The sequence below is a fragment of the Meleagris gallopavo genome, chromosome 1 (genome assembly GCF_905368555.1).
Source record: "Meleagris gallopavo chromosome 1, MGAL_WU_HG_1.1, whole genome shotgun sequence".
In the NCBI taxonomy this organism is placed as follows: domain Eukaryota; kingdom Metazoa; phylum Chordata; class Aves; order Galliformes; family Phasianidae; genus Meleagris; species Meleagris gallopavo.
In genome coordinates this window covers 189,348,011-189,365,746 of record NC_139404.1, presented here as the reverse complement: position 1 = coordinate 189,365,746, position 17,736 = coordinate 189,348,011, and positions in this window count along the sequence as shown.

Genomic DNA, 17,736 nt, shown 5'->3' with positions numbered 1-17,736 from the left:
ATAACACATAAATAGTTTATTCAGCTTTAAATCAGGCTTTCCTGAAAGACAAAGAGGCACTATGAAAATAATACTATAGTTACCCAGAGAATTAAACCCAGGGGGAACTGACTATATCATAAAGATCATGTTTTTAATCCACCTCTATGTGAGTGACAGATGGTCAAACCAAAGAAACAATACATTAAGCAGATGGACTTGGTATCTGATTCCCAATTACAAGAGTTGCCCCAGGTGGAAGATTACTTCTACTGATGAAGGAAAGTGATTTGTCCCAAGTTGTTGTCCAAAAAATTGTTCACTCTACTCACCTTTCAAAGTTAGGTTATGGCATTAAAGATCTGATAAAAAAACTCACGGAAGATGGCTGTTAAGCTTAGTAGTTTATGGATCAAACTTTAAATGTGAATGATAAAAAGTTAGGGACAAGAAGTTGTTAAGATATGCAATCTAGGTGACTGGGCTTTGCCCTAAGATTGAACGTGAGAAAATATTAGCTACAACACAAGAAACTATGAGATGTACATAGTAAACAACAGTGTGGGGAGTGAATAACCAGCTATGTTTACACCTAGCTTGTGCACTGAGAATACGTATTCTATCTTGCCAGTGCTGGACTCCAAAATGGGAAGAGCAGCAGCTTCATATCTAGTAAAGCAGAAGAGAAATCCCTTGCCCTCAAAGACCACCAGATGTACTTTTCCTTTAACAAAAGTGCCAGAAGTATTTAAAATAATCTTTGTATGTAATGTAGGACAATAGAGCTGAAAACAATAGAACTCTATGAAAGGCAATAAAGCTCCATTAAACTTTGTTCAGGCTTCTGCAGACAATCATACATTAGTTACCAGCTGTACATAACTATTTAGTCAAAGCATGTATTTCAGTGATAATTCCCCATCAAGTGGATAAATGGAAGTATTGTTGTGATGGATTCAACAAGTTAGTTCTGTAGATTTCTGTGCATCCAGGGGTTAGAAATATGTTCTGCTCTGAATATAGATCATCCTTTCTCAAAGCTGACACAATCAAACCAGTTTCTCGGATCTCTTCCCCTATCTCATGTGCTCATGGCACTTACATTAGGTTACAGCTTAGCAAATGAGAGGGTGTTTGCCTTTCAAAATTAATTAAAAGTATATAGGCATATATTCTTTTGGGGTCAAACCAAAATACAATTTCTGATTGATTAATATAGGCTTCCACCGATGATACCATTCAAGACAATAGAAAACAGTGAATAAACAGAGAATTACGCTGTCATTTTAAATTGTTTACCCATTTCAAACGCTGACACTCAAAACTGTTTCTGAAACAGAATTCCGATTGCAAAGCAAAGAATTATAAGAGTCATTATGAACATCAAATGCTGGAACATTTCAAGATTTTTCTCTTCCTTCTTTTGATCATGGTTAATCTCTCAAGCAGTGAATTTTATGAGTAGATTCAGTATGCTGCAGTTTCTTTCTTCCTATTTCCAAATATCTCTGTGCTAAAAAAACCCCAAACCAAAATCAGAATGCAATGTCCCACCTGATTATCTTAACTATCTGCATGGAGACAAAGATGAAAACTTCAACGGGTATTGGAGAGAAGTGTTAATTTGACATCAGGTGACTTAATGCCACATTGTGCAACATGCTTCACTTCTTTTTCTTTAATATAAATAGTACTGCAATTGCATTTTGATCCAGTTGTAATTTAATCCAACCTTTTGTTTTTTAAGCAGATCAGGTTTCTAAACTACAGCATATTCTTGGATTGATATTTCTGTTCCATGACAAGGTTGAGAGAGGCAGAGACTGCTGCTTCTCTTCTCTTAATTCTTAGGGACTGCTTTAGTTTCCATACAAATATAACTTGCAAAAGTAATGGATGAAATAACCTTTTTGTCAGTAAAGGCTGGACTAAGCCAACTCACCTTTGTAAACAGAAGGTAAAGATCAGGTTATATAGTTCTTTTGAGCAAGGCTTTGCATCTGTTTCAGATGCATCTGGCAGTAGAGATAAATTTAAATACAAGCACTCTGCAACATCGACAGTGATATTAGTTATAAAACAATGGCAGACACACATAACTATAGATTGGAACATTTGAAAGGAAATTGCACTAATCAAGAATGGAAGAAAAATGTTTCTTTCTTGCAGATGTGCATTTTCTTTGGCTAGATATCCTGCTGAAACTGTCTTAGCTCAGTAACCAATGCCTTTTTATTTGTTCCAAAAGTGAGGCAATAATTTTAATAGTAAAGATAATGTAATTCTTCTCTAAATGTAAACTACTTTGGAATATTAATACTGAAGGTCTCTCATACACAAAATAGTTTCAGTGAGGACACAGGGCAATGATACAGCTGTGCAATGGAGACAGCATCACCTTACAGATTTACTGCATTGCATCATAAGGAGATACAGGAGAAAAGCAAATAGCCTTTTAGGTGAGGGGGCGAGACTTGACATTGACCAGACACTTTAAAGATGGTTTACAAAAAGAGAGAAGTTTGGTATGACCTTCTCCTGACTCTTGTGTTATTTATTTTATAACAGCAGATTAGTGATTCTCTATGACAATCACCTCAGTTTGGTTCAGGAGCATCCGTGGTTCCCAAGAGACTCACTTGAAACAGCTCCTTTTTCTATAATAACTCCCTGCATTTTGGACTGTGAGATGGGCTATAGAATAAATATGATCAAGACTTTTTGCAGAGATATTCATCCACAGGCAGATCTGATTCTTTGGGATATAGGAGAAGCAGTGACAGGAAGGTGAAGGAGACCAAGAGATGACAGGCAAAGCAAGGGGAAGTAAGGAGCAGAAGCAATGGAGTGGCAAATGGATATATTTATAGCGACTTTATGGCTTTCTTTTAAGGGGTAAAATTCCCTATGTGTCTAGAAAGTGTCTGTGATAAGTCCCAGAGCTTGGAGCTGGGTCTGTCTGCACCTCCTGTTTTAATGGAGGGGCTCAAAGCACACCAAAAGAGCTTGACAAATCTAGAGCTAAGTTTTATCAGAACATAAAGGAGATCCTTAAACTCTGTAAAACAGAGAAACCACAGCATACATTTAATACAATATAAAAGGGTTTGAAACAAAATATTCTCCTCTCCAGTTTGCCCTTATAAAAGAGGCCTATTTCTTCCAAGCTTCCCTCTGCAAGATCTGATTGGGAGCCTTACCCTTCTTCCATTTGTGCATTTGCCCCACCTTCTCCCACCATTTTGCTCTGTGCAGTTCTGTTGCTCTCATGGAAGAAACAGCTTTGCCCTAATAGAGGGACAAAGGAAATACCAGCCTCTGTAGAGTAAATGCTGAATTCCAGCTGGAATACACTGTGCATCTAACACATCACCACATATCCATGTTCAGCTAATCAGATACCATCCTTTTGTCTATGATTTGGTAATGTGAGCACCACACTTTATTTTCCTACTTTTGGTTGACTGAAGTTAGATAAAAACAATTTCAGTCTGTGAATGTGATTTCCTTGGTCTTTTGCATAAGCAGTTATTCAGTTTTAGTGTATTCAGAGAAACCACTGTTGCACTGGCTTCCCAGAGATGTGATCTTGTTTATGTATTTTAGTTCAAGAGATTACAAGGCAGGAAGGTTTTATAATTTGACTCCACCCAGTAATTTGTAGGGAAGACATTCTACATATAAAAATCAGTACTTTATCTTAGAAGGCATTCTCTAAAAAGAAAGCACTATGAAAATATGTTTCCAATAATTTCCAGTAGCTCACGGGGATGAAATCAAACAGAGATTTGAAATCTTTTTTAGTATGCTACAAGTAATGCTAACAGTGAGGTTGAATGAAATCAGGACTTAGTGCTTCACGTAATTTTTTCCAAAAAAAAATATAAGTTTGGATTTAGTAGACTAAGTCATATCTTTCTTCTCAAAGTGAAGACACTTTGAGAGAAAAAAGGATTAATATTTGCTCAAGGTTGGAGCAGTTCATTCATTTTTGCTTTTGTGCATTTCAGACAAGATTGCTATCTTCCTTTACTGTAAGCTAAGGGAATCCTGTTTGGCCACTCTCCTTCTTTCATCCCAAGTACTCTGAGAACCCATCAGTCGTTCCCACATCTCCCACGTACACATTTCTTTCTGAAATATAGGAAGGAATAAAGTAGGAGACCAGGGGTGTTTCACTGATATTAAAAAGCAACTTAAGAATAATTAAAAGGAAAACTAGAAATTTTCTGCAATTGGTAATAACTACACAGTTTGCCTGGTAAAAGATGGAACACATGCACTGCCTAAGCATGGTGTTACCACTCAGCCACAAAAATGAACAATTAATTGATCAATTACTGATTTTTATTAAGTATTTTTTGCTATTGTCTATAAAATTCTATAAAATTTAACTCTGTGAATAAGCAAATATAAATAAAGTGAAAAACATATCAATTTAATTGTCGATTTGCAGCTCAATTCACTATAATTTTGTTAAGAAACAGTGCAACCAGAGAAACACCTTTTCACCATTCTCCTCTGTACTTGTTTTTGACTATCAATCCAAAGTACTGGTAGGGCAGGAAGGACAAATTTGTGTTTCTTTCTCTTTCCAATTCCTTTTTCCAGTGGTAAATCTAACAAAGATATGAGCTTTAAAGAAGCTACTAAATATCTGTTAATACTTCACTATCACCTCATGTGTACAAAAGCTTCTCAGAACTTGTAATTTTCTTCTGGCTACTGTTATTGAGCTCACCCCCTTCTATTTCCCTCTCATACCTTCTTAACATGAAAGGAAGACAAAAGAACCTCTTACATAATTTAGAACAGAGAGCAAACTTGTATATTAGTGTATCAGGCAGGGTGTTCAGCTATTCCAAATAGCCCTTTATTGAATGAAAACTCCGTTCAGTTTGACCACCCAACAAAAAAGGCATTATCTGTGAGTCTATCAGTTTGGCGTTCTATTTCATGCTCATTATGTCTCAACGTTACAGTTGAGTTACTCAAAAAGTTCCATGCAGCCAACCTGCACGTGCCATTGCTATCCCAATGTGTTAGATATGTCATTCTCTTATTTTCCCAGACACAAAACACAATCCATGGTAAGACTTATGCAGGTAAAATGTAAATTTCACAAGTATTGCTTCTCAAAAATCTTGAGTGATTTTTCAGTGAATCACGTGATTAAAGTGTAAGGTACAACTACAAGCTTTTACTTTTACATTACTCTTTTAATTAATGGTAAGAAGAGAACTGTGGGACATGAAGAAGAGTAAGCAATGCCATCTACAGTAGCTATTATTCAGTTCTTAAGGACTGAATAATAACAGTGAAATATATTGCTTCCTCACCTGACCAAAGTGAACAGATGATACTAAGACCTTTTTCTTTGGACTGTCCTAACATCAAACTTGAACAGAAACAGGAACCATTTGCTTGTTCAGATTTTTGTTCTCGTTACTTAAGTGTTAAATTATGTTGGATATTAGGAAAAAAAAAAAATATTTTCAGAAAGAGTAGTAATGCATCGGGATGTGCTGATCAGGGGGGTGGTGCAGTCACTGTCCTTGGAGGTGTTCAAGGAAAGAGTAGATGTGGTGCTGAGGGACAGGATCAGTGGGCATGGTGGAGATGGGTTGATGGTTGAACTAGATGATCCTAGTGTTATTTTTCCAACCTTAATGGTTTTAAGACTCCAGGATCCTAAGATAAATGTACATCTGTAAATTTTCCACAGTCTAAACTCACTTTCTAATTTTGAATAAGAAACCACTGTCCTTGGAGATTAATGAAATGTTTCACAACCACAACTGCAAAGTATTCATTTCTGTAAAAAAAGATAAATAACACTGTAAAACAAAAACAAAAACAAAAACAAACAAAAACAAACAAATAAACAATCTTCAAAATACTGAAAAGTTTGGTTCAGGTGATTGAAAAGGAAAGGCTATAGATGCAACTTCTGTCTTCTGTATCCAACCAGAGTGCAAGTGCCTGCAGCTGAGCTCAAACCAAAGCTCGCTTTTTTGACATTCAAGAGAGGTATTTCTGTGCTGTTATTCATTAAGCTCCCTCTTGCCCAGTTATAGAGTAGCTCAGCATTGTGGAAGGAGATGTGCCTGTTTCATGCAGTTCTGCAATAACTGTGAAAAATAGAAAAAAAAATAGAAAAATAGAAAACTAAATTCATAGACCTGGTGGAAATTCTTGTTGAATAATATATATATATATGTATGTGTATATGTACATATATGCATATTTGGTATAGATATTGAAATTGATGTTTAAATTCCCTCTAAATGATTAAAGCCATAAGCTGTCTTAAGAAGGTTAGGTGTAATGTGAGGATAAAGAATTTTGTATTTTTATCCATTTTATTCTAATTGACAGACTAGTTGACTGAAAAAGCCTCACCTTTCAATTTAATCGAAAGGTCTCTTACTACATTAATCTGTGACAAATAAAAATTGAAAGAATAAAAAAGAAAAAAAAAGTACACTTTATTTTAAGGGGAAAAACTAGGAGGAGAAATATTCCCAAACTTCATGAAATTTGATTTTATTTTGTTGATGTTGTTGAAACCTGAATGCTTTTTAAGTCTAGATTTTTATTTATTTATTTATTTATTTATTTATTTATTTATTTATTTCCGTTTTTATTTCTACGTGCACAGGGATTCTCTGTCAAAACCTTTTTGTGGCACCAAAGAGAACTTTAACTTCTGCAAGGCTCAGTGCTCATCTCTACAATGAAAATCAGAAAAAATGATCCAAATTACACAACTCTACAAACATGACATGCTTTTAAAATAAGCTAAATTATACCCACATTGATTTCCTGATAATATGCCTTTACATTGCTTCATTAAACCATTAAAAATTAATTTGGAATTAATTTCCTGCAATCTCCTTTGCAAAGAAGTTCTTACAGAAAGAGGTGATTGCTCCTCTTTAGATTGACATATATATAACTTATTGGCCTAGATGTTTACCATGCATTCATTCATGACAGATTAAAAGTTGGAAATAGACGCATAGAAGTGATCAAGATATGATCTTTATCTGCATTTGCTCTGCAGAGAAGAAATCCAGCACAGAGGTAATGTGATCTTGGGTCACCTCTGATAATTTTCTAAGCTGCAGAGAATGTCAAGAGCGTGTAGAACCGGTCCAGCTGAAGTTGGTCATTCAAATTTCGGATGTTTCTCCTTTGTGATGGAGAAGCAGTTCTCAAAGGCAGAAGGAAGACCCTACATTTTCAGTGACAAGCAGTGGTGATGTTTCCTAAGATGCCTCTTGCTTCTTATGCCCAGGTCCTTGTAGGCAGTAGAATGGGGAATGAACATTAAACATTTTGACAGGACAAGGGGAAATGATTTCATACTAAAAGAGGGGAAACTTAGATTGGATACAAAGAAAAACTTTTTTTACAACATGGATGGTGAAGCACTGGCAGAGGTTGCCCAGAGAGGTGGTGGACTGGGAGACACTCAAGGTCAGGCTGGATGGTGCTCTGACCACCTGATGGAGCTGTGGGTGTCCCTATTTCCCTGTTTATTGAAGAAGAGTTGGGCTAGGTGGCCTTTAAGGATCCCTTTCAACTCAAATGATTCCACGCTTCTATTATATAGTTCTATGATTTTCCATGCTTTCAGAAACTGGTGTGGGCACTACTTTTGTTTCTACTTGGCCTATTATCCACTTTTAGCGTAGCTGAAAATTTTGTTTTTCCTTCATCGAATTTCATGATTTCCTAGTCTCTCGGTTCTGTTCTTTCTTCATTTCTTTTAAAGGATCTTCCTTATTCTGGATCAGCTCAGCTCAGCCTGCAGTTTCCATTAGCCCAATGCCAGGCACATGAAAGACAATTTTGGGAAGTCTGCTACATAACAGAAACCTACTTAACAGAAACCCTCTGAAACATTCCACAAATCTCTACTTTCTTGCAAATCCTTTATGAAACTCTATCACTGAGTCTGCTGAGAAAAACCTTAATAAATTGACTGTTGACTGAGTGAACAAGAAATACAACATTTCCTTGTATTGTCCTGTCTCTTTGCATGAGCATGTTCTTCCTTGTCTTATACCTTATATACAGGGTCTCAAAGACAGCCTGTCACTTTAATCTGCATTTTTCAGTGTTTAGCACAACAGCTCACGACGAGGCCTCTAGGCATTATAGTAAAATAAACAACAGAAAAAGATAACTATGATGGTATTCATAAGGGTTGGGTTGAAAAAACTACACGATCAGTTCACTTCTCTGGACCTTTATTCATTCAAGGTCAAAAAGATGAAAGAGCAGAGCTCCCTCCATAAAATCTCTCAGCCCTTCCCAATCCAAGGCACTTCAGCAAGTTATTTTTATTGTTACTTGTCACATTACAGTTCTGCACAGTTAAAAAACATCATAGAAGCTACAGTTATTATAGTTATTAACATTTTATGGCCTTGTTATTCATACCTTAAGCTCCTTAAAATGAAGTGGTGCATTTTAAGGGAGCAGCCTGTATTTAATTGATTCCACTGTAAAAAGATTGCCCTACTTCAGCGGTTTCCAATCTTTTTCCTTGGGTTTTGCTTATATTAATGATGACAATATCAATTTTATCTCTTTAAGTGAAATGATACAAAGCAGTTCAAATTTCCTTACTGTGCTATGTGTCTGTGTTTGGTTTAAATATTTTCCCCTTTTTCATAATTGAGCACCGTGGAACGATTTGCTGTGCTCTTAGCTACTTCATGCACATTTCTTTTTCACTTCAGAGTATAGAGTCATGGATTCATTTTTGTTATAAACTCCCTTGAATTATATCACATCTATGACGTTTTAAGTGCATGCCCTTGAGAAATGCAAGCAAGTTGCTGATTCTTTTGAGGACAGTTTGTCTCACCTAACTTTAGATGTCTGTAGAGAAGATACCTATACTCACAGTGACTTAATTAGAATCCATTTTTAATCGCTGTAGAGAAACAAGACTGCTCACTTCTACAACTTCAGTAATATATTGCACCATAAGACTTGTCTCTTCTAGCCAGGCTCCTTCATTTCCCTTGACTGTGTTGGAATCCTAGAGTGAAATAGAATTGAATTGTATTGTGTTTCTAGATCTGAGCTAGGTAGCCTGCTGACCTAGCTCTCTGCGCACATCAGAGAAAGAAGTCACCACCCTTCACAGCTTTTGTGTGGTGGCAGTTTTGTGTGTCAAAGTTTCTTTGTTTTATGACTTCTAAACATTTAAATAAAAATATCATAGAATTATAGAATCATTAAGGCTAGAAAAGACCACTAAGGACACCTAACCTAACCAGCAACCCACCACCAACATATCACTAGCCATGTTTCACAGAACTCCACGGTTCTTGAACACCTTCAGGGTTGGTGACTCCACCCCTTCCCTAGGCAGCCAATGTCAATATCTCACCACTCTTTCTGAAAATATTTTTTTTCCTAATATCCAACCTGAACACCCCAAAACACCATGTATTGCCATTCTGTTTTGTATATCTGTACAAGAAACAAGGACAACCTTACTCAAAGCACTTATATAGAAGCAAACGGAGTTGTTATTATTCACCACAGGGAATTGTACTCGTTAGAACATAAAACTCAACTGTTCTGGTCGCTACTGAATAATGACTTCCTTATCTTTCTCGCTGAAAGAACTTCAGCCACTTCTGTCTGGATGAGGTTAGCTTCTATTTCTATGAGATCGAGAAGATAAAAAACAAAATGAATGAAAAAAACATAGGCAACTGAATTACAGTTCAGCGATAATGCCAAAGTGGTATCTGCTTACTTTATACTTCCCACACTGGAGAAGTCATTATAATTTTGATAATTCAGTATTGTGACAAACAGTTATGGAATAGGAAATGGCCACGTTAAATCTGCTGTTTTCAAAGAGGGTAGGTAATGAAAAAAGGAAGTAGTACAAATGTAAACTATTCTTCTCTACACTGTAAACCTTTACAGCCTAACACACTTCTGCTCCATTGGCAGCGTCTGGATTGGAGAGAGCCAGGAGCTGGATGTGCTGTGACTGTTCCCAAACACACTGAACAGGACAGAGGAGTACTGTATCACAGTCTGCACACAGAGCATGCCAGGATGTTGTCTGGCAGCTCATGAAACATCTGTTTCTATGTTTGAATTAATTCAAAATTTAAAAAGATGTTCAAATATAGATATTTTTCTATTTTTCTTGTTTTTAAGAGTTAAAGAGGAAATTCTAAATGGTTGAAAAATCAGTAATTAATTTTGATGATGCAATAGCAAAATAATGTACAAGTCTTTCTCGTCCTCTAATCTGAAAAGCTAAAGGTACTTTCAAAATACTCAAAAACAGATTAAGACTCTTTGCAAGTTGTTTTTTTTTTTCCTCCTCTTTTTACTCACATACACAAAACAAAGTGAAGAAAAATTAAATTACTGCACTTGAATTGTATTGTGTTTCTAGATCTGAGTTAGTTAACCTGCTGACCTGACTCACTCTGCACACATCAGAGGAAGATCCTTTATTCGATGAGAAGAAATCTCTGCAAATAGTGTTCTCCTGAGTTTCCTAACAGGGTGAAGATTCAGAAAAGGAAAAGAAAAAGAAGACACTAAAAAAAACAAGGGAAGTTAAAGTACTAATTGTATTTAAATCACCATGTCTTACAGCTACGTTTGCATATCCCTGCTATCAAATGAAACACCTTTATTCTGAATATAGTCTCTCGACTCTTTAAGTTCGGTGTAACACTGAGAGCACAAAAGCAGCATTCCATATCCTCTACTGGCTGTTTGTCTCCGATGATAGCTGCATATAATTTGTTCCCTGCTATAGCTGTTCAACAGCTGTCTTATGTTGTCCTCAGTAGTTTTATCTACATAAAATAGTAGAGAGACATTCACAACTGAAGGCATTGAGAGATGTGAAAGAGTCAGACTTATGCCAGCTGTCAGTTTTGGCCCCTCTTTCCACCAGCTTCTTGACTATTGTATGGCACTCATAACCCTCTCAGGTGTGGTTACTCAGCCCTTGGCCAGTGATCACCAACAATGCCACTTATCCATCCACATCTCATCTGCCCACATTCCCAAGAATGTTGAGGCAGGAAGAACTAACAAACACCGTGACAAAATTAATTGGTAGCAAGAAGCTGGAAATAAGAAGTAAGTTCTACATGCCCACCATGCCACCTCAAGGCGGTCTCTTAAAATCTTCCTTTTTTACTCTCCTAAATACACCATTAACTGAGTGTTCAGCATAGATTACAGCATTGAAAAATTGATGCTGACTTCAGAAGTGGGAATTCATCAGACATGAGTTTAACCACACAAAATCATCCTCCTAGGATAGAGAGTGGTGAGGCATTAGCACAGATTGCCCAGGGACATCGTGGATGCCCCATCCTTGGCAGTGCTCAAGATCAGGTCAGATGGGGCCCTTGGCAGCCTGATCTGGTGGGTGACAAGAAACCTGTGGTAGGGGGGGTGTTGGAATTAAATGATCATTATTGTCCCCTCCAACTTAAGCTGTTCTATCATTCTATAATTCAGTGATTCTACAAAATCAACGAAAGTAAATATTTGCTATTCAGTCTACAGTTCTAAATTCCGATGGCTGTCTTTTCTTTCCGTTTCATCTCAGATTTTCCACAATGTTCTTAACTATGTGTAAATAAAATCCCTGCTCATGAGCATTAATGAACCTATTAATGTAAACATTGATGCCCTTTTGGAGTAGTTCATTTGACACTTTCACTACATCCAATACTTACTGACATTGATATTGAAAAATGAAATATTTTAGAATAGGTGATATATTATTTTATTCATACAGTTAACATTTTTTACAGGAAAAAAAATAAGTAATTTGAAAATTATTTTACAAGTCATAGAATCATAGAATCACAAGGTTGGAAACAACCTACAAGATCATCTAGTCCAACCATCCTCCCATTACCACTGCTACCACAAGCTACTAAACCATATCTTGTAGCTCCTCATCCACACACCTCTTGAACATTGCCAGTGACAGCGACTCCACCACCTCGCTGGACAGGCCATTCCAGTGTCTGATCACTCTCTGAGAGAAAAAATACTTCCTTATGTCTAACCTAAACCTCTTCTGGTACAACTTGCAGCCATAGCTGAGCTCTTTCATAGTTGCGACCATGTTGAGCTCTTTCCCTCATAATGAATAAAATGAAATTATTAACTCTAACTGAAGTATATTATATTTCTTCTGCCAGGGCATTGCATAAGCACATTAGGATAAAATAGGACATCTTCTAGGAAGAAAGAAAAATGTCTGCTGAATATTGTTAAGCAATGCATTAACATTATTCAAATTCCTCTTAAAGAGCTCTCCTTCCCCCCACAGTTTCTTTTTGACAGCTGTCAGTTGGTGAAGAGATGAGTGAGGGGGTTGGAGTTCTTATCTAAAAGGATTTAAAATAATGTTACTGACAGTATTTGAATCAAAATTACTGCTTAAGTAACATTATAAGGAATTCTGTCTTTTAAAGGCTATTCAATTATGTCGCATTTCTCAGTAGCCGTACCTTTCAAACACCCTTCTATCCCCTGTGGGACTTGTGTCATTTCATTTTCACAGGGTGTAAGATGGCATACTGGTACATGATCGGTTGCCATTATTAACTGAACATTTGGCAAATATAGGACTGAGGAAATACAAAGGAGCTTCAAGGGTTTGAAGCACTGACTTTGCTGTGAACATTCAGCTGTGGAATGATGGGGATCCTAAGGCATGTAGCAAACTGGGTATGCATTACGCTAGAAGAATGGATGAAAAACAACAAAGATTTTCTAGCAGATAATTTTAAGTAAACTTGAAGCATTATCATTCTTCCCTGAACCACTTCCCTTTACTTTTCTTTCTAATCTGTCTTTTAAAAATAGCATTTTTCAACCTTGTTGAATGAGTGGTCCTCTATGAAATAAAACTAATGGCATGTTTTTCCTTGAATAAAAGTAGGAATAATAAATCAATGATGAATTCATTGGATTTATTTGTGCTTATCTTTTGAGATGTCAGCAAAGAAGTTGGAATAGCTTTAAAGAAGATAGTGGTGGAAAAGTTCACATTTTAATATATATGTTCAAAACCAACTTTTTTTGTCATTTATAAACACAAAATAAGTGTTCTTCTCAATACATTGTAAGTCATAATTGAGAGATGAATGGGAAAACTAATAATAATATATATATATAAATTATTTTTTTAGAATTAAGTCTTCTTTCCAGAAGGAGTGATGAAATATTGGAACAGGCTGCCCAGGGAAGTGGTAGAATCATCATCTCTGAGGGTGTTGAAGAAAAGGTTAGGTATGACACTGAGGGCTGTGGTTATTGGGCACAGTGATGATGGTTTGGGGTTGGACGAGATAATCCTAGTGGTCTTTTCCAACCTTAATGATTCTATGATTCTGTGATTCTTATTCTGCTAGTAACTCATTAGATCTCCATTTTAAAGTCTTAAATTCTTGTTTACAAAGTAAAATACCTAATTTCCACTTTTCTAAGCTTAAGGTTCTTTTGCAGCTTGCTAAATTTATAAGGTCTACTACATGAAGACCCATGTAGGTATTGGCAGTCTAAGTTACCTCTTATTTAGGATTTGGACACATCATAAAATAATACACAGCCACGATCCCTTAGTGACCTACTCTTGGGATCAGATGCATGTCCTTATCTCAAGCTTAAATGCCAGCAAAGGAGGTTAATGGTGATATACTTAGTCTCACTGTTTTAAGACTAAGAAGATACAACTGACCAGTTACAGCATCCCTTTAGTTAGTCGTCAAGCCTTGAAACGTGGAACAGATTAGGTCTTGGTACCATTACCTCTGTGAACTGATGTATCAGACTTAGAGATGCCTAGCGGAATGACTGAAGGTAAGTGTATATAATAACTTACATAATAAGGGTTCCTAAATTCTGAAATGATGAGAAATTGTGGCTTTTTTTCAGAAACTTTCCCTTTACTTCATATATAGTGGAAAACAAACGTTAAATAGTCCCAAACTGAAAAAGTAGTAGCAAAGCACAGAGTTATCAAATGCAAAATAACATGCATATAATTCCAGAACTGGGTATAATGATTCATGTTGAAGGCAGTTGATAAATGATCATTTAATAAATTTCAATAAATTTAATAAATGTCAGCATACGTAGACTTAACTTTTTATAAGAATTTGAAAAGAAAAGATAAATAAAGTTATTCCCCTGTATCAAAAACCCAGAGAAAATCTAATATGTTTAGGAAAAAAAAAAAAAAAACAGAAAAAAAAACAAAACAAAACAGAAAAAAAAAACAACCAAACAGACAACAAATATCAACCTATCAGTACACTTTTCCTTCCATAAGCTGAATTTCAGTGGAGCTTAGAGATGTTATTTGACTTGATTATGTTAGTTTTTCTATCCCGTATGGTTAAATAAACAGATCAAAAATTATTTCTACATGTTTTGCATGATTTAGAGATTTTATTTTTAATACATGTCTAAATATTTATCAGCTACATTTGAAAAAAGAAATGTTCCAAGAGCTGCTGTGATTTTCTGTTAGAGAAATAATCATCTAGGCAGATAAATATCTTATGATATAGCCAGGTAAGGCACCGAACAAAGCAACAAACAGACTTTGGAACTTACTATGTGAAATGAAGAGATCTTCCCAGTGTCCCCCCACCTCTGTTTCTTGTTTCTCCAGTATGGTCCACAGAGGATAAAATTTGCTGATGACTGAGAAAGCCAAGCAGATCACTACATGCTCTAAAATCTATAATTATTTCAAAGAATTCTACTTCATTTTCTCATCCTTACTAATGATTATTTATTTATCTTCACAAAGAACTAAAAGACATAATTTGGGGCTCAAAGAGGAGAAATAGGAATCATAACAAGCATTGAGTGAAAATGGGTGGGAGGAAGAAGGTTTGTAACAAGTAAAGGTAATTGAGTGGTAATTGCATGTAGATTTCAATGTTTAAATTTAGAAACAGGGCAGATAGAAAGAGATACAGTTTGAGTTCAGTGTTAAAGAGCTCCGGAGAAGATATTCGAAAGCAGAGAGTAACTCCCAAAACAGCAGAAAAGAAGAAGATGCAAAAATACATGTGATTATAAGGAAGGCTTATGCCTGAGTTTCTACATTTCTCACTTGAGAAGAAGACTGTCAAACAAGTTGACCAGGGGTGATGGATGCCCCATTCCTGCAGAAATTCAATGTCAGTATGGATGGTAGTCTGAGCATTTGACCAAGCTGTAGCTGTCCCTGTTTGTTGCAAGGCAGTTGGAACAGATGAGCTTTAAGGTCCCTTCCAAGTCACACAATTCTACGATTCTAAATGACAGAAGTAAAAGAGAGAAATTTTTATCTTTAAGACTATCCCTTATATTTTCCTCCACTACTTATATTTACATCTTTCTTGGTATCTAGCACCTGGAAATGCAGAATATCACAAGACAGACAATTTTCAAGATTCAGAACTGTGGTTTTTGTTTTGGTTTGGTTTTGATCCCTGTGGATCCCAAAAAATGCTAGGAAAGAGAAATGCTGTTCCCTGGAATGTCACACAGAGGACTGCTGTTGAACCTATATCAATCCACAACATTTTCTTGAATACAAAGCTGCTATCAAGGAGTTGGTGGGCTTTGATTCTGTGTCTATACAGAAGAAAAAAAATAAGTGTATATAAATGAGAGGATTTTCTTTGGTCATTGCATTCTATCCTCTAGACGCTACCACAGGATTCCCTTTATGACTGTAATTTGCATCTTTTTGTGACCTTTTTCTGGAGAAAGCTCTAAAAATTATGGTTTGATTTTTGGGTGGTCTTATGTGAAGTCTGGAGTTGGACATGATGACCCTTATGGGTCCCTTCCACCTTAGGATATACTACGATTCTATGATTCTATCATCTTGAAAACTATGTCTAACTTGGAGGTCGTGTGACCTCTATTGCCTCAGAATTCTCTAATTCCTAACTGAAACGTATTTATAGCTATGATCCTCTGTATCTTGTATCCTCTGATGGTTCCCAACCCAATATATTTGTATTTATAAACTGGTCCCTTCCTTAATAATTTTTTCTGATTTCTAGACTTTCAAAGTAGATCACTTGTGCACCAGACTATGAACTACCTTCTGCTCAAGTTCATATCTGCAAGGAATGCCTTTTAAAGACTACTTCTGTAGCACAAACACTTTCCTACCATTGCAATACACATCTTTCTCTATCATAATGCTCATCCTATCTTCTTTCACTTCCAGCTGCTGAGAAGTTTTTCCTCTCTATTCCCACAGATTAATGTAGTTATGGTGACATGTGCATTTTTCACCTCTGCACTGCACTTCTGTTTTCCATTGTGTATATTGCTGAATGGGAAAAATAATGTACAATCTCAGCTGGTTGCTGACCTCCTCCTTGTATGAAGATGAGCCATAAACATATCTGTTGCTCCCTTGGCTGCTGGCGAACTCTGCTTTTCAAAGCAATTCATAAATAAATCTCTGAATACCTTAGAGATTCTCCTTGTAGGTGCCTCAGCAACTATGTGAATCCTTTTTAACTATTTAAGCATAAATCACAGAAAAACAACAACAAAATCATCGTTAGTTTGGAGTCAACCAGGTGAATTAAGCTTCCAGAAAACACTAGCACAAAATCTCTTAAAAAAGAGATTTTTAAAAAAATAAGTAGAATTGAATTTATAATAACAGTCCCCATATAAAAATAATCTTACCCTGAATATGCATTTTCTTATTACTGTCTTCTAAACATTCAGATATTTCAAAGACAGTTACCAGGACAAAGACCATAGAGGTATAACAGAGGCTAAAGTCACTGCAAGCAAGACACAATATTTCTGCTCTTCAGAGCAGTATACTTGTTTTTAAAAGTAGAAAGAAACTGAATATTATCATAGTCCATGACATTTGCAGGGTGTCCAAAATGGATGTCTATTAAAATGAAAATAAAGCATTTCTGGAGTCCAGTTGGTGTTTACTAAGCTCTTCCGTTAAAAAAATCTCTTGGACCTTTTCTTGTATTTACAAGATGAAAAAGAATAAGGATATTCAGCCAGGCAGGAAGAAAAGAGAAAAGCAACTCAGAAATTGCAATGTTTTTTGAAAGATTTTCTTCCTTTTTTAATAAACGAACTTTTTAATGTAATCTGAGGACTCACATTTTAATACTTGCAGTGAATTGTAATGAATTTTAAGAAAGTGCTGTATATCTCTTTTTGATCATATCTATCAAAAGACAAGAACTAAGCAACTAATGAGCAATAATCACACAGAGCTCACTGTCACACCCAGCCAAGCCAAATCCAGCAGGATTCGGAGGACATGTGCTCTATTACAACACGTAGTAATGGAAGGTTTGACCAGTGTGCATGCATGTTTTTAGTAAAGGAAGACTAAAGTAGACTGTGCTGCATATCACCTAAGAAAACATCAGGAAAAACTTCTTTACAGAAAGGGTTGTTAAGCAGTGGAATAGGCTCCCCAGGGAGGCGATTGAGTCACCATCTCTGAATGTGTTTAAAAACTTTTTGGATGTGGTGCTCAGGGACAAGATTTAGTGGAGGGTTGTTAGAGTAGTATGGTTAGGTTGCAGTTGGACCTGGTGATTTTTAAGGTCTTTTCCAACCTGAGCAATTCTATGATTCTATGATTCTATGAATATAAGGTTAGTACAACTCCCTTCCTATCCAACTGTGCTGTCCACATGGCTCAACCTTGGCAGA